This window comes from Hyperolius riggenbachi, chromosome 4 (assembly GCF_040937935.1).
Source record: "Hyperolius riggenbachi isolate aHypRig1 chromosome 4, aHypRig1.pri, whole genome shotgun sequence".
NCBI classification, from domain to species: domain Eukaryota; kingdom Metazoa; phylum Chordata; class Amphibia; order Anura; family Hyperoliidae; genus Hyperolius; species Hyperolius riggenbachi.
This window is the reverse complement of record NC_090649.1, coordinates 459,054,083-459,072,505: the sequence shown is the minus strand read 5'-3', so window position 1 is coordinate 459,072,505 and position 18,423 is coordinate 459,054,083. Positions and strand designations below refer to the sequence as shown.

The following is an 18,423-nucleotide window of genomic DNA, read 5'->3' as shown; positions in this document are numbered from 1 at the left end:
CCGATCGAGACTGTGAGGGCACAGGATGGCTGCAGGGGGCTGGTAGAAGCCCCAGGTGAGCAAAACTGTGTTTTTCAGGTTTAAGCATCCCTTTAACCACCTCACCCCAAAGCGGTTGTCGCCCTAGCGGACAAGAGTTATTTTAACCTTTCAGTGCTCATCCCTTTCATTTGCCAATAGCTTAATCACTACTAATAACAATGAAATGATCTATATCTTGTTTTTGAGACTCTGAAGCGAGATTAAATCAATGATTTTCACTTGTATTAATGTTAAGCACTATAGCTAGTGCTAAAACGCCGCTTTCCCGTGGCAAAACAAGCTCCTGCTATTACTGCTCAGCAGTAGAGATGTCGCGAATGGTTCCCGAACATCTCTGTCTCTATGTGCCATGTACTACTTCCAGGTCGCTATGACCCAGAGTAGTACGCCTGCGCTGGCCCGGCGGTGCGCGTCCTAGATCGCGCTCCTGTTGCCGGGCACTTTCTGCGCTTTTGAGTGACGTCATGAGTGACGTCACGCTCATGCGCAGAGAGTGCCCGGCAACAGGAGCGCGATCTAAGACGCGCACCGCCGGGCCAGCGCAGGCGTACTACTCCGGGTCCTAGTGACCCGGTAGTAGTACAGGCCACATAGAGATTCGCCCGATGAACGGTTCGAGCCATCTCTACTACAGCAGTAAGAGTTTCTCATTTCTGCACAGTAGCTCAGCTGGACATTGCATTAGTGACACAAGCACACACTGGGATTTATTTTTAATGCAGAGTTGTCATTTATTATACATAACATATTTCTATGCACACATCAGAAATACAGTCACAATCAGATATGTTTGTATATCTAGTTTAGAACATTCAGTGACTGCTTTATTACAGGAGCTAAAAGTGATCCTGAAATTAAGCCATCTCAGGTTCTATACTTACCTGGGGCTTCTTTAATGAGACACTGAAATCTCCTTTTTTTACCTTATTTTCTTATGAAATCCTCTTTAGCATTAAATTCTACGTGGAATCGCCGCATCCCCACGGCAGATGAGTGATTAATTACTGAGACATAGACCTGCAAAGTTCCACAACTTTCCAGGTCGCAGATTATGCTGCCCTGGGGAGACAGAGCTTTGCGCAGTAACTTTGCCTCTCCACAATCAATCTCCGCCTCCTCCCCGCCCTCCCCGGAGAGGTGGAGATTGACTGCGGACGAGGCAGAGCTAATGCGCAAAGCAATGCCTCTTCCAGGAAGAAAAGCCCTGTAAGTCCTGGAACTTTGCAGGGATATTTTTTGGTAATAAAACATCTGCCGCAGGGATGCGGTGATTCCACTTAGAAGTGAATGCTGAAGACTTTATAACAAAATAAGGTAAAAAAGAGACTTCATAGTCTCTTTAAGGAAGCCCAGGTAAGTATGGTACCTAAGGAGGCTTTAGTCTCAGGTACACTTAAAGGACCTCTGTCGCGAAAATCTTGAAATTTAAAATACATGTAAACATATACAAATAAGAAGTATGTTTCTTCCAGAGTTAAATGAGCCATAAATTACTATGTTGCTGTCACTTACATAAAGTAGTAGAAATCTGACATTACCGACAGACTTTGGACTAGCCCATCTCCTCATGGGGGGTTCTCAGGGTTTTCTTTATTTTTAAAAGCACTTAGTGAATGGCAGTTGCTCCATCCAACTGCCAAAAAAGTGTGCAGCGAGCAGGGAGGCTGGCCAGCATCTTTGTATCAATCTTTTTCAAGGAATGTCTTTATAAAAAATAAAGGCCATGCTGAGAATCCACCGTGAAGAGATGGACTAAGCGAAAACCTGTCGGTAATGTCAGATTTCTACTACTTACTGTAAGTGACAGCAACATAGGAGAAAAGTAATGTATGGCTCGTTGTACTCTGGAAGAAATGTACTTATTATTTGTGTATGTTTTAAATTTTAAAGAGAACCGAGGTGGGTTCTAAGAATCCTAATAGCACACAGAGGCTGGGTCTGCATATAATACCCAGCCTCTGTTGCTTATACAGCGTACCCCTTAGGCCCCCCTCTGCGCTCTGCTGTCCCCATAAATCAAACGTCGTGCTAGCGATATCGCTAGCTTGCTGTTTACCTATTGATGTGTCACTCTCGCCGCTCCCCCGCCTCCTCTGTCGCCGCTCCGCATCTGCATCCCTTCCCTCTCCGCTGATTGGAGGGAAGAGACGCATGTGGGGAGCGGAGATATAGAGGAGGCGGGGGAGCGGCGAGACTGACACTTCAGATGTAAACAGCCGGCTATCGAAACGCTGTGTGTCGCTAGCATGGCGTTTGATTTATGGGGGCACAGCAGAGGGCAGGAGGGTCTGTAGGGGGTACTGTATAGCAACAGAGGCTGGGCATTATATGCAGACCCAGCCTCTGTGTGCTTTTAGGATTCTTAGAACCCACCTCGGGTTCTCTTTAAGATTTTCACGACAGTTCCTCTTTAAAGTGAATGTTTTTGTTTGTTTCACATTTTAGTTTCTGTGGATTGAGTGCTACTACTGCTGTATAAACAAGTTATTTATTATGACATTTACAGTATTTATGAAATTTAACATTTTAGGATTTTTTTTTTATTGACAGTGTAAGTTTATTAGAAGTCAGAGTTGAAGTCAGTACATTTTAAACAACTCCAGGTCCCCAATAATTGCTGCTGAACTCCAGTTTGGAACATATTTAAAGGACAGCTATCACAAGAACCCATTTTCTCAGGACTCCATTAATATTCACAGTGTCTTGTAAAGGTATGTCCAATAGATAAGGATTCAGTTTTAATCCGTGGACAGTCCTTATATACCCTGTGTCTGTTTCTCACCAAAACTAAAATAAATTAAACATTTTTTTACCAGCATTGAGGTTTAATGGGGAGATTCTTAGGCGTCACAACATACATGACAACACTGACAGGGGTGAGGCCTTAAAACACGACTCCTTTCTTTAGAATAAAAAAACGGTGAATATTTTAGATCCTGGGTTCTGAACACATGGTACCCATATCCCAGGGGGCACTTTAGCTGGACTCAAGGGGTCACTTGCACTTGTCATAGTCAACCCATTATGGTAAGCTTTGAGGTTTAAGAGAGGAGAATTCAAATCCTATATGAACAATCATCAATCAGTATTTAGTTAAAAAACATCCAATAATGTTTTAAAGCATTTATGCACAGCTGGAGTACTAACAAATACCATATATGTGCATCAACTGGTACTTAAAATCATATTGCTAACAGAGCTGGGCACCTTATCAGCGATTTGTTAATGTTGAGAAACACAGATTTAGATCATAAATTCATATCAGCAAGCCAACATACAGTAGGTATAGATCAATGAGTCTGCCCACGAGGTTTGTCATTTGATTCGCCTTCTATTTCCTCCCATACTGCAGCTGTTCTGTCAAAAGAGCAGGAAGCCAAATCCTGGCTGAAGTCTGGATGAGCCCAAGTGACACGCCATACAGCGCTGCTGTGTGTCTAACAAGAACAAAAAACATTTAATCATACAGGTAATGACCCCAGAACAACAGTCATAAAAATAGGGAAGCACTTCTGCTTGAAGCCGCATTGAAATGCAGGCATGGGCTTAAATTCGGATTCAGGTGATCTGGATAGTTACTATCTGGATTTCACCCAGTAATGCTGTGCGGGCTGGGCAGGGGGGTCAAGCTTACCCGTCTGACGTCTTCTTCGCTCGTCCCTTGGCGCCTCCCACGATGCGTTCCAATGCGCCATCACGTGATTGCAAACAGATCCTCCTGGAAGGAGGAAGTGTTTGTAATCACGTGACGGCGCACTGGATCGCATCGTGCAAGGCGCCGAGGGACGAACGAAAAAAACGTCAGACGGGTAAGCTTGGTAAGCTTGACCCCCTTGCCCAGCCCGCACAGCATTACTGGGGTGAAATCCGGATAGTAACTATCCGGATCACCCGAATCCAAATTTAAGCCCATGCCTGTTGAAACGTATAACCTTCTCCAAAGTAAGATGAAAGTGGGTGAAGCTCTGGTTCCTATTAATTATTCTTTATTATACCAGTCACTAGTACACACAATATTACATGAATTTAAAACCGAAAACTTCTGTGAATGAAAGATAACCTAGATTGTTAAGTATTATACATTACAGGCTTGATTAATCAGCTTAATGCTCTGTAGTGCGTGCTATGCACGCCTTACATAGTAGCGTACGCTGTCATGTAAGGAGAGAGCCTTCCTCAGTTACACTCATTGCTAAATACTTCACATGTGCCAAGTGCCAAATGCAAAGTGCCAATTGACAATACTAATTGACAGCCAATTTTTTTTTCTTTTTTTTGGGGGGGGGGGGGGGGGGTAAAAAGGTAAAAAATGACTGTCAACCAGAGGATAGGGTTATTTATGTAGATCATTACTGCCAATCAGAGGCTGAGGTTAACTATTTAGTGCCAGCCACAGGTGGAGATTAGAGATGTGGCGAACGGTTCCCGAACCGGTCGCCGGCGAACATCTCTAAATCCATGGGCCTCTTACTACTTCCGGGTCGCAATGACCCAGAGTAGTACGCCTGCGCTGCCCGGCGGAGCACGTCCTAGATCGCGCTCCTGTTGCCGGGCACTCTCTGTGCATGTGCGTGACGTCATGAGTCACACATGAAAAACTGATGCCCAATAAAAACCGATCCGTTTGATGGATCAGTTTTTCATCTGTAGAGTGTAAACCGGCTCTTAGTAGTGCAGCTCCACTTCTGTATATAACACGCCTAACATGTGCAGGAGCTCACATCCCATTCCACATGCAGCCCCCAGGTCCATGTTTAAATGCACAGCAACCCCTATTTCTCTCGTTTTTAACAATTTCTTTGCATTAGCATGTATAAAACACATATACATTAAAGGAACTTTTAAGAAACAAAGTGTTAAAGGCTCACCTGTCCGCCGGCGCGATTCCTGTCCTCCTCCAGTGGATTTGCCATGAGCTCATGTTCCTCACAACACTGCTGCATCTAATCGAAATCTGTGAGAGATCTGATAGTTGATTTGGTAGCAGATTGACAGGTGTATGGGAACTTCAACTCACACTTCCATATCCAGCTGCCAATTTGGGCAGCAGCCTCCCTAGACCATGATCAATTTCACCTTTGCACAAATTCAGCCCTGGGAATAACATTATTGCCAACCAGTAAACAAGGATAAATCCTAAAAGTTGCCATACATTAGGAAACTTGGCAGCTGATCAACCATCCGATTTCATTATTATAATTGAAACGGATGAAAATCGGTGCAGCCAAATGCTTGCCTGATTGTCGATGCGTCCAATTTCAGGCCAAAATTGGTCGCATGAATTGGTCAGACATGCTACAAGATGTAGGGCCTACTTCCTCTATCAGGTGTGAGGCTGTAACTGCAAGCGATATCGGGACAAGTGACGAAATCCCTGGTCTTCCAAATCCTCCACTCTTCTATTAGCCCCATACAGTCATACACTCCACCGGCACATAGCTCGCTCGGCCGTGTTTGACATCACACATGTGCCACGCCAGCAGCGTGTATGCGATTAATGAATAACGGGCGGATACAGAAGACAGACGGGCACCACGACACAGGACAGGTAATGTATAAACGCATACATACATGCACATTTATACATTAGGGAAGAGCGACAAAGGGGCGGATCCTGCCGATTCCCGAGAGATTTCATCCTGAACTCAATCAGGATTCGATCTCTCTCCGATCGAATTCGATCAGAGATTTGCCTCTTAGTCGAATCTTCACTTCATATATATATATATATATATATATATGATATATGGGCACCTTTAGATTTCACTGGGGAGGTGGGGATTTTACTGCCAGCCAGGAGATGAGGTTATCGTTGCCAGCCAAGGGATGGAATTCGTGGGATGTAGCCTCGGCTAGAGTATGAGCATAATATTACCATTACACAGTGTGCAAGGATAGCATATCTGACAAAAGGCAGGTGGAGCTTTTACTGGCAGCCAAGAGCTGGATAAACCATTATTGCTGAGCAGAGGTGAAAGATTACTGCCAGATACTGGTCGGTGGCCAGGGGTGAAGATTACTGGCCATCAGAACAAGACAAACGGCCACTGTCAGCAATATCACTGCTGCCAGCCAGGAACGGATGAATGAAGGAATATAACACAACTGCCGTCGCAATACAACTAACAGAGGGCAGGCAAATACCTTGGTGCCCGCCAGGGGGCGCACAGCACACATAAATCTGGCCGGCAGATCACAAGTTCGACGCTGTCAAAATGGCGCCGGTTTCCGGAGATCAGTTAAACGGTTGCTATAGCCACGCGCATTACATTATCACCAAATCCCGCCCTCATCTCTGGCCGCGCCCCAAAACACACGCTGCTTCTTGGTCACGCCCACCAGACATGCCCGAGAGACTCCCTCTCCTTCGACGGTTTAGCACAATGAGGCTGCACGTGTCTACTTGCTGGCCACGCCCCCTCTTTACTACCTCAATTGCCTCCCCTAAAGTAGGGGTCCACGCGCTCAGCATCTGGTTAGGCAGCCCTGAAAACTGTGGCGCTTGCTCAGCCCCTGACTCCGCCCCCAGATCTTCGTGCAGCGCTTACTAGTATGTATGTGTCATCAGACGTCAGTGAGTGCGGGATGGAGGAGGCATCAGAGACGCTATGGCGGAGGGCTCCGGCCCCTCTGTTCCTGGAGCTGCTGATTAGAGCCGTGCAGAGAGGAGCGCCCGGTCAGTGTCTGCGAGGCTGCTGGATTTTCGCGCTCAGCTGCCCGTGACATTGCAGAGCGGTGCCGCCAGGCAGGCTGCTGCTGTCACACGTGCCCAGTGTTATGACAGCTGGATCAGTGTTGTGACAGCTGGATGAGGCGTCCCAGCTCCTTCCCATAGCATGCTGATGGGGAATGCCCTTCGGGAAAGTGTCAGTGAAGGCGCCCATCAACAATAATGCTATGTACACACCATACAATTGTCTGGCAGATTTGCTGTCAGATTATTTCCAACAGGTCTAATCTGATTTTTGATCGATTTTTTTCCATAGAAGTAAATGGAAAATCGATTGGAAATCAGATCTGACCTGTTGCAAATAACCGATCTGACAGTAAATCTGTGAGAAAATTGTATTGTGTACCCAGCATAAGATTTGGCAAGCTATTGACCTTCCGATCAGTCAGATTGGATAGAGTTGATAATGGCAATTGACGACAACCGATCAATTTAGTGATTCCATTTGATATTATTGGATTGGTGACTTTTATCCCATTCATGGGTATGATCATTGCCTTCCGATCACAATTATCAGATCGGATGTATTTTGTTATCAGATCAGGTGTAGTTTGTTTGCTAACTTTAAGCTTTTCTATACAAATGTAAAAAACTTATGGCCATACATGTGTCACTTTTCTCTGCAGATTTGATCAGAGTCTGCCAGAGATCTGTTGTCTCCAGTGTCCTGAATGATCTTGTTTAGTAAGCTGTTGATGGATTGCCTTTTTTTACATTGCAAATTGTTATTCTCTATTGCACCCAGTAAGGATCCAATATCACGCCATACTTATTCAATTGTTACTGGTACAGAGATGTATTGATGACTTTGATGGAGCGGTCCTGACGCATATTTGAGATCAAGTTGGAACTGTGATTTACTGTTGAGCCTAAAGGTACCCATACATGTGAAGAGTATGGGCAGATTTGACATTATCTCTAATCGAATCTGATTAGAGATAAATTTGTCTCTTTGTCGAAGCTGCCCAAATACTGCAGGCCGATTCCTATCTGATTTCAGCATGAAATCTTCAGGGAATCTGCTGGGCCTGCCGCGGCTGCCCCCCTAATGTATCGCTCTGAGCATTTGCGGTTATACTAGTGCTTTTAGGGGTGCACCAGCCTCTGAAGCCTCCTAAAATTCATCTTTTTATTTAACAATCTCTTTCTTTCTACACTATCACCTCATCTAAAACGCCACTATCCTGTGGCAAAACGCTGTTTAACCCTCCCCCCCCCCCCCCCTCCAACACTGGGGCAAAAAATCCACAACTTTCTTAGTCGTGGATTTTGCTGTCTGGGGAGCGCAGGAGACTTGGGCGCAGGATACAGCCGGTATATGGCTGATCCTGCTGTTGCACAAGTTGCCGGCCGTGTTAAATACTATTCCCCCTCCAGGCCGCCATGGATAGTGGGGAATGAAATAATTCTGCTTTCAGCAATTGCTGGAAGCCGAATTTTTGTGTTTTAAAAGTAACTTCAGCTCCGTCTTCTGACGGCGCCAAAATTACTCCCTGTGCTATAGCCGTAATTCCTATTGCGGTCTATGGCTGCGCCCAAGTCTCCTGCGCTGGATTCACTGTTTTCGGTCCTTATATACCTGCCAATAAATTGAAAAAAATGTTTACCAGCACTGAACCTCCCTGGTGTTAAGATTATTTCCAGATTTAGGGTCTAAAAGCCGTGCAATTTTTTTTTACAAGCTTTTAGACCCTAAAAACAACAAAAAAAGACATCCTACAAAGTGATCGGCAGCAGCATATATCTTACTTAGGCACAGGATTACCGCCCTGAGCTGCGGATTTCCATCCTGAGCCTGATGTGGGATTACCACTAAGGAGGTTAATGGGGAGATTCTTAGGTGTCACAACATACATAACAACACTGACAGGGGTGAGGCCTTAAAACACGACTCCTTTCTTTAGAATCAAAAAACTGTGAATATTTTAGATCCTGGGTTCTGAACACATGGTACCCATATCCCAGGGGGCACTTTAGTTGGGCTCAGGGGGTCACTTGCACTTGTCATAGTCAACCCATTATGGTAAGTTTGGAGGTAGTGTTGGGCGAACATCTAGCTGTTCGGGTTCGGGCCGAACAGGCCGAACATGGCCGCGATGTTCGGGTGTTCGACCCGAACTCCGAACATAATGGAAGTCAATGGGGACCCGAACTTTTGTGGTTTGTAAAGCCTCCTTACATGCTACATACCCCAAATTTACAGGGTATGTGCACCTTGGGAGTGGGTACAAGAGGAAAAAAAATTTAGCAAAAAGAGCTTATAGTTTTTGAGAAAATCGATTTTAAAGTTTCAAAGGGAAAACTGTCTTTTAAATGCGGGAAATGTCTGTTTTCTTTGCACAGGTAACATGCTTTTTGTCGGCATGCAGTCATAAATGTAATACATATAAGAGGTTCCAGGAAAAGGGACCGGTAATGCTAACCCAGCAGCAGCACACGTGATGGAACAGGAGGAGGGTGGCGCAGGAGGAGAAGGCCACGCTTTGAGACACAACAACCCAGGCCTTGCATGAGGACAAGAAGCGTGCGGATAGCATGCTTTGTACCACCATGCAGTCATAAATGTAATAAAGATAAGTGGTTCAATAAACAGGGACCACGCGGCAACGCTAACCCAGCAGCAGCACACGTGATGGAACAGGAGGAGGCGCAGGAGGAGAAGGCCACGCTTTGTGAGACACAACAACCCAGGCCTTGCATGAGGACAAAAAGCGTGCGGATAGCATGCTTTGTACCGCCATGTAGTCATAAATGTAATAAAGATAAGAGGTTCAATAAACAGGGACCACGCGGCAACGCTAACCCAGCAGCAGCAGCAGCAGCAGCACACGTGATGGAACAGGAGGAGGCGCAGGAGGAGAAGGCCACGCTTTGTGAGACACAACAACCCAGGCCTTGCATGAGGACAAAAAGCGTGCGGATAGCATGCTTTGTACCGCCATGTAGTCATAAATGTAATAAAGATAAGAGGTTCCATAAACAGGGACCGGCAACGGTAACCCAGCAGCAGCAGCAGCAGCAGCAGCACACGTGATGGAACAGGAGGAGGCGCAGGAGGAGAAGGCCACGCTTTGTGAGACACAACAACCCAGGCCTTGCATGAGGACAAAAAGCGTGCGGATAGCATGCTTTGTACCGCCATGTAGTCATAAATGTAATAAAGATAAGAGGTTCCATAAACAGGGACCGGCAACGGTAACCCAGCAGCAGCAGCAGCACACGTGATGGAACAGGAGGAGGCGCAGGAGGAGAAGGCCACGCTTTGTGAGACACAACAACCCAGGCCTTGCATGAGGACAAAAAGCGTGCGGATAGCATGCTTTGTACCGCCATGTAGTCATAAATGTAATAAAGATAAGAGGTTCCATAAACAGGGACCGGCAACGGTAACCCAGCAGCAGCAGCAGCAGCAGCAGCACACGTGATGGAACAGGAGGAGGCGCAGGAGGAGAAGGCCACGCTTTGTGAGACACAACAACCCAGGCCTTGCATGAGGACAAAAAGCGTGCGGATATAGCAGCAATGCTTTTTGCCGCCATGCAGTCATAAATGTAATACAGATGAGAGGTTCAATAAACAGGGACCGGAAACGCTAAACCATCCCAGATGTTCATCGGTCATGTTACTTGGTTGGGGTCCAGGAGTGTTGCGTAGTCGTTTCCAATCCAGGATTGATTCATTTTAATTTGAGTCAGACGGTCTGCATTTTCTGTGGAGAGGCGGATACGCCGATCTGTGATGATGCCTCCGGCAGCACTGAAACAGCGTTCCGACATAACGCTGGCTGCCGGGCAAGCCAGCACCTCTATTGCGTACATTGCCAGTTCGTGCCAGGTGTCTAGCTTCATGCCCGGTTTCAGGTCCAGCGGTGCCAGCCACAAATCCGTCTGTTCCTTTATTCCCCTCCAAATTTCCTCCCCTGTGTGCTGCTTATCCCCAAGGCAGATCAGCTTCAGCAACGCTTGCTGACGCATGCCAACAGCTGTGCTGCACTGCTTCCACGATCCTACTGCTGCTGGTGCTGGGTTAGCATTTCCGGATGAGGTACAGCTTTGAGATGCGTTGGAGGAGAAGGAGTCAGAGAGGTAGGTGCTGCTGTTGTTATCCAGCTGTTTGCGGCGTGGGCAACACCCGCGCCGTAGCAGGTGAGGAATCGCTGCCAGGCTCCACAAGGTTCACCCAGTGCGCGGTAAGGGAGATGTATCGACCCTGGCCGAACGCACTCGTCCAGGTGTCAGTGGTGAGGTGAACCTTGCAGGCAACGGCATTCTTCAAGCTTCGGGTTATTTAGCTGACCACGTGCTCATGCAACTCAGGCACTGCAGAGCGCGCAAAGTGGTAGCGGCTGGGAACCACGTAACGTGGGATGGCCACTGACATCATGCCCTTGAAGCTGTTTGTCTCCACCACTCGATATGGCAGCATTTCGCAGGCCAGAAGCTTGGCTATGCTGGCTGGCTGTTACTGCCACGGCCCGGGGGTCATTTGCTGGCAATTTCCTCTTGTGCTCAAACATCTCAGAGACAGACAACTCAACCGTAGCGCTGCACACCGAAGGGCTGTTGGTTGTTGTGTTTGATGAACACTGGGAGACCTCAAGAGCACTAGTCCGGAAAGTGACAGTGTCAGCATCGTCTGATGTTTGTGAATGTTGTGAACCACGCAATGGCTGGGCTACTGCTGCTGCTGAGGCGGGTCTGGTGGTGAGTCTGGTGAACCCAAGGGAGGCAGTGTTGCTGGTGGTACCCTGTCCTGCCGCGTTTGCCCACAGAGTGGGATGTTTGGATAGAATGTGGCGGCTCATGCTGGTGGTGGAGAGGTTGTTAATACTTTTCCCCCTGCTCAGGCGGGTCTTGCACACCTTGCAAATCGCCATGGTAACATCCTCAGTGCAGTCTTCAAAGAAAGCCCAGACTTTAACTGGCTGAGGACTCGGACCTCGTGCGCGATGTGCTGGTGCTGCTTAACCCACTGCTGGACGCTTGAGAGGTCATCCAAGTAATTATCTGGTCCTGTTCTTTTGGATCTGTGAGGGTTGTTGTCCTGGACAACATGGGCAGTATTGAGTGGGTTTTCTTGGGTGCTCCCCTGTGGCCTGTACGTGAACCGTCAGGGGAAACACCTCTTCCCTTGCCCCTCCCTCTTTCACCGGATTTCTTCCTCATTTCACTTATCCTTAAAGTACACGCTGACTGGCAGCAGTACAGTGGCAGTACAGAAATGCTATACAGTGGTGGGTGAGCGGTGTACCACTATTGTCAGCAGTGACACAGAGCACAATGCTATACAGTGGCGGGTGAGCGGTGTACTACTGTTCCCAGCAAACACAGAGTGGAAGTAAACACAATGCTATATAGTGTGGCTGAGCCGTGTACACAGAGTGGCATTAAACACAATGCTATATAGTCTGCTATATAGTCACCCCGAACAGGGTGATGTTCTGCAGAACCCGAACAGTGGCAAACACTGTTCGCCCAACACTACTGGGAGGGAACGCAGATTTTAGTACCTAAACACACGATACAACATGTTTTCCGGGGTCGGACTCTGAGGCACATACAGATGGTCCCGATCATCATCCTCATCATACAACTCCTTCTCCTGAGTCTGACCCACCCACCACCTCTGCCACCCCAACATCCCCAGACACAGACCCCTCATCGTCCTCAACATTAACTTGGGATGCTGGCCTGAGCCAGACCTCCTCCTCCACATCAGGCCCCACCATCTCCTCAATGGCAGCCCTCATTAATCGCTCTGGCGACGGACTGATGGACACAACGTTCTCCTCCGGGGAGGGCTGCTGCTGACCACTGGCTGCTGGGGTGGATGTTATAGCTTGCGTGGGGCGTTGGCTGTTGCTGTTGTTGGGAGTGCTGCTCACAGCGGAGGTCTCTGGGGAACTCATGTTGAGCTCATATAGTGGTTGACGGTGAGTGGAGTATTACTGATCCCAGCAATATACACACTGACTGGCAGAGTACGCAATGCTATATAGTGTGGCTGAGCGGTGTACACAGAGTGGCAGTAAACACAATGCTATATAGTCTGGCTGAGCGAGCGGTGTACTACTGTTCCCAGCAGAATCAGAGTGGCAGTAAACCATGGTATATAGTCTGGCTGAGCGGTGTACACAGAGTGTCAGTAAACAATGGTATATAGTCTGGCTGAGCGAGCGGTGTACTACTGTTCCCAGCAGAATCAGAGTGGCAGTAAACAATGGTATATAGTCTGGCTGAGCGGTGTACACAGAGTGTCAGTAAACAATGGTATATAGTCTGGCTGAGCGGTGTACACACAATGCTATATAGTCTGCTATATAGTGTCAGTAAACAATGGTATATAGTCTGGCTGAGCGAGCGGTGTACTACTGTTCCCAGCAGAATCAGAGTGGCAGTAAACAATGGTATATAGTCTGGCTGAGCGGTGTACACAGAGTGTCAGTAAACAATGGTATATAGTCTGGCTGAGCGAGCGGTGTACTACTGTTCCCAGCAGAATCAGAGTGGCAGTAAACCATGGTATATAGTCTGGCTGAGCGGTGTACACAGAGTGTCAGTAAACAATGGTATATAGTCTGGCTGAGCGAGCGGTGTACTACTGTTCCCAGCAGAATCAGAGTGGCAGTAAACAATGGTATATAGTCTGGCTGAGCGGTGTACACAGAGTGTCAGTAAACAATGGTATATAGTCTGGCTGAGCGGTGTACACACAATGCTATATAGTCTGCTATATAGTGTCAGTAAACAATGGTATATAGTCTGGCTGAGCGAGCGGTGTACTACTGTTCCCAGCAGAATCAGAGTGGCAGTAAACAATGGTATATAGTCTGGCTGAGCGGTGTACACAGAGTGTCAGTAAACAATGGTATATAGTCTGGCTGAGCGAGCGGTGTACTACTGTTCCCAGCAGAATCAGAGTGGCAGTAAACAATGGTATATAGTCTGGCTGAGCGGTGTACACACAATGCTATATAGTCTGCTATATAGTGTCAGTAAACAATGGTATATAGTCTGGCTGAGCGAGCGGTGTACTACTGTTCCCAGCAGAATCAGAGTGGCAGTAAACAATGGTATATAGTCTGGCTGAGCGGTGTACACAGAGTTTCAGTAAACAATGGTATATAGTCTGGCTGAGCGGTGTACACAGAGTGTCAGTAAACAATGGTATATAGTCTGGCTGAGCGGTGTACACAGAGTGGCAGTAAACACAATGCTATATAGTCTGGCTGAGCGAGCGGTGTACTACTGTTCCCAGCAGAATCAGAGTGGCAGTAAACAATGGTATATAGTCTGGCTGAGCGGTGTACACAGAGTGTCAGTAAACAATGGTATATAGTCTGGCTGAGCGGTGTACACAGAGTGTCAGTAAACAATGGTATATAGTCTGGCTGAGCGGTGTACACAGAGTGGCAGTAAACACAATGCTAAATACTCTGGCTGAGCGAGCGGTGTACTACTGTTCCCAGCAGACACAGAACAGTAAACAGAATGCTATATAGTGTGGCTGAGCGAGCGGTGTACCACTATTCCCAGCAGACACAGAACAGTAAACAGAATGCTATATAGTGTGGCTGAGCGAGCGGTGTACCACTATTCCCAGCAGACACAGAACAGTGAACAGAATGCTATATAGTGTGGCTGAGCGAGCGGTGTACCACTATTCCCAGCAGACACAGAACAGTGAACAGAATGCTATATAGTGTGGCTGAGCGAGCGGTGTACCACTATTCCCAGCAGACACAGAACAGTGAACAGAATGCTATATAGTGTGGCTGAGCGAGCGGTGTACCACTATTCCCAGCAGACACAGAACAGTGAACAGAATGCTATATAGTGTGGATGAGCGAGCGGTGTACCACTATTCCCAGCAGACACAGAACAGTAAACAGAATGCTATATAGTGTGGCTGAGCGAGCGGTGTACCACTATTCCCAGCAGACACAGAACAGTGAACAGAATGCTATATAGTGTGGCTGAGCGAGCGGTGTACCACTATTCCCAGCAGACACAGAACAGTGAACAGAATGCTATATAGTGTGGCTGAGCGAGCGGTGTACCACTATTCCCAGCAGACACAGAACAGTAAACAGAATGCTATATAGTGTGGCTGAGCGAGCGGTGTACCACTATTCCCAGCAGACACAGAACAGTAAACAGAATGCTATATAGTGTGGCTGAGCGAGCGGTGTACCACTATTCCAAGCAGACACAGAACAGTGAACAGAATGCTATATAGTGTGGCTGAGCGAGCGGTGTACCACTATTCCCAGCAGACACAGAGTGGCAGTAAACAGAATGCTATATAGTGTGGCTGAGCGAGGTACACAGAGTGGCAGTAAACAGAATGCTATATAGTGTGGCTGAGCAAGCGGTGTACTACTATTCCCAGCAGACACAGAGTGGCAGTAAACAGAATGCTATATAGTGTGGCTGAGCGAGGTACACAGAGTGGCAGTAAACAGAATGCTATATAGTGTGGCTGAGCAAGCGGTGTACTACTGTTCCCAGCAGTGACACAATGACAGGGGGGACCCTGGCTAGCGTGGCTGGAGCGCGAACTACCCTGCCTGCCTACCCAAAGCTAAACCCACAGACAAATGGCGGAGATATGACGTGGTTCGGGTATTTATTTACCCGAACCACGTGACCGTTCGGCCAATCAGAGCGCGTTCGGGTCCGAACCACGTGACCCGTTCGGCCAATCACAGCGCTAGCCGAACGTTCGGGGAACGTTCGGCCATGCGCTCTTAGTTCGGCCATATGGCCGAACGGTTTGGCCGAGCACCGTCAGGTGTTCGGCCGAACTCGAACATCACCCGAACAGGGTGATGTTCTGCAGAACCCGAACAGTGGCGAACACTGTTCGCCCAACACTATTTGGAGGTTGAAGAGGGGAGTTCAAATCCTATATGAACAATCATCAATCAGTATTTAGATTAAAAAAAAAAAACATCCAATAATGTTTTTAAAGCATTTATGCACAGCTGGAGTACTAACAAATACCATATATGTGCATCAATTGGTACTTAAAATCATATTGCTAACAGAGCTGGGAACCTTATCAGTGATTTGTTAATGTTGAGAAACACAGATTTAGATCATAAATTCATATCAGCAAGCCAACATACAGTAGGTATAACTCAATGAGTCTGCCCACGAGGTTTGTCATTTGATTCGCCTTCTATTTCCTCCCATACTGCAGCTGTTCTGTCAAAAGAGCAGGAAGCCAAATCCTGGCTGAAGTCTGGATGAGCCCAAGTGACACGCCATACAGCGCCGCTGTTTGTCTAACAAGAACAAAAAACATTTCATCATACAGGTAATGACCCCAGAACAACAGTGATAAAAATAGGGAAGCACTTCTGCTTGCAAATATATTTAATGCAAAATGTATTGTAAGCTTCCTCCCTCCGGCTTTCCTAGTGGAATGTGTTAACCTCTTCAGTGCCAAAGGTCTGTGTTCTCTCACCTCTATCTCTGTCCTTGTGGGGTCCAAATACTTGAAGTGAACATGAGATAGCAAGGGAGAGGAAAATTATACATACCTGGGGCTTCCTCCAGCCCCTCACAGGCTGAGTGGTCCCTCGCTGACCCTCCTCTGCTGCCTGGAATCTGGCTCCAAAAGTCCTCCGGTCTGATGTGTTCTACGTATGTGTGACCCTGTCACGTTCCTGTCGCCATTCTGCGTCTGGGCAGTACTACTGCGGAGGTGCAGAACACTTCCAACGACAGGAAGGTGACATGTGGCCGGACTGCATCTGCTCTGACTAGGACTTTCGGGCATTCCAGGCGGAGAAGGACGGTGAGGGAGCGATTAGCATGGAGGAAGCCTCAGTATGTATCATTTTTCTTTCCCTCGCTGTCTCAGGCACACTTTAAAGGTCCCCATTTGGTTGGGCTTCCCTTCCTAGCATCATTCAGCCCCCCACCCACCCCCTCAACAGCTGTGACTAGAGACAGTTATATAGAAGCCTAGAGAGCGTGGCATGTTATGTCCACTCCATCCACTCCACGCTCCTTGCATTTCCTTGTATTTCAGCACTCCCACCCGGCTGTGTACAGCAGCTGCAACCGGGCCGTGCATACTTCAGAATCAGCACTAAATGCTCCCAACAGCAACTTGTGCACAAGCAGGTGGGAGGGCTCACATACAGGGAGAGAGTAGGGGACATGCCATGCTATCTCGGCCTCCGTTCAACTGCCTCCAGTCTGAGTTGGGGAGGCCATTTAAATGGAGACCTTACAGTATTTGGACCTTATACCCAATAACCCTTTATTATCTAAGGTATGTTCTCTGGGGTCCTGTTGGATAGACTCCCCTCCCTGGTGCTACTTTATTCCCATGTAGCTCTGACTGGAGGCTGCTATCCCTTCCATTCCATGGTCCCTGTTATGTCAGCTTCTGTGCATAGCCGGGCGGAAACACTGACATTTAGGTAGAGCGGAGTATACAGAGCATGCTACACTCTCTCTCAGATTCAGTCCAGCAGCCTTTAGTCACAGCCCAGAACAGGGGGCAGAGCAGTGCCAGGGTGGAGAGCCCATCCAAACGTGGATCTTTCAGTATTTGCTCTCTAGGACACACATTGGCAAAAAAGAGGCTATTGGGCATTTTGGCAAAGTTCAATGGTGCTCTTCACCCCACAGCTATCCTAGCAGTTTTTATGTTGGGGGGAGGGGGGTGCCACAGATTTTCCCACCTGGAGTGACAGAAAGGCTAGAGGGGGACCCATGTAAAAAAGAGCAGGTATTTACTCACAAACAGACCCACGGGGCTTGATTCACTAAGACAAATAGCATGCCTTATCAGAGATAACACGCCTTATCAAAGTAGCATAACGAGCGCTAAGAACTTATGCCTGCTAATCGGCAATGACGAGAGCTCCACTCATCCTGCCCTGAGCCCCTGCGGATTCGTAGCGCTCACTAGGCTACCCTGATAAGGCATGTTAACTTTGATACCGCGCGTTAACTCTGATAAGGCATGCTATTTGTCTTAGTGAAGCAAGCCCACAGTGTGCAGAAAATGCATCTTAATAAACATGCGTAGAAAAATGACAAGTGTGCTTCCAGCCTAATGACTTCTTTTTCCCAGATGCCGGTCACAAGCATGCATCAGATGTAGAAGCACCCCAGTATGCCCAATGTGCACATTCACTGTACTGTATGTCACCGCTGCCGTGCCAAGAATGCCACAGTGCTAGGTGATCCAATGTAGGCAATGGAAGCAAACGGATGTATTCCACCTCCAGAGACCCCTTCTCCTCCAATAAATGGACCTGTTAGTGCAAGCTCAGTGCACAAGAAGATAAAGGGATGCTCTTAGTGGATTTGTCCAAAGATTTCTTGATTTAGCATAAAAGTCAATAATAAAACATAGCATCTCAACTCACATCTGGATGGTCCTATTCCAATTAGGACCCCTTCCGGGTAACAGCACTTTCCACTATAGTGGTACTCCAATGAATACTTGCATAGGACAGCTTTGCCCGCTCTCGTCCCTAGGGTCCTATGCAGGTCTTTATTTATGCTAAATAAAAGAGAAATCTTTGGATAAATCCACTGAAAGCATCCCTTTATCTTCTTGTGCACTGAGCTTGCACTAACAGGTCCATTTATTGGAGGAGAAGGGATCTCTGGAGGTGGAAT

At 47.5% G+C, this 18,423-nt stretch overlaps 2 long non-coding RNA genes across 2 annotated transcripts in view; one reads left to right on the top strand and one right to left on the bottom strand.

Moving 5' to 3' along the window:
- Positions 1 to 3,155: 3,155 nt before the first annotated feature.
- Positions 3,156 to 6,311, bottom strand: LOC137570973 (uncharacterized). The gene is made up of 3 exons (XR_011031262.1): positions 6,187 to 6,311; positions 4,911 to 4,996; positions 3,156 to 3,479 (listed from the first exon to the last, which is right to left on the bottom strand). It is a non-coding gene; the product is annotated as an uncharacterized lncRNA (long non-coding RNA).
- A 275-nt stretch (positions 6,312 to 6,586) lies between these two features.
- Positions 6,587 to 18,423, top strand: part of LOC137570972 (uncharacterized) — a 30,130-nt gene continuing 18,293 nt past the window's right edge. The window contains exons 1-2 of the long non-coding RNA XR_011031261.1: positions 6,587 to 6,718; positions 15,977 to 16,093. This is a non-coding gene — a long non-coding RNA (uncharacterized lncRNA). The remainder of the gene's footprint in view (positions 6,719 to 15,976; positions 16,094 to 18,423) is intronic.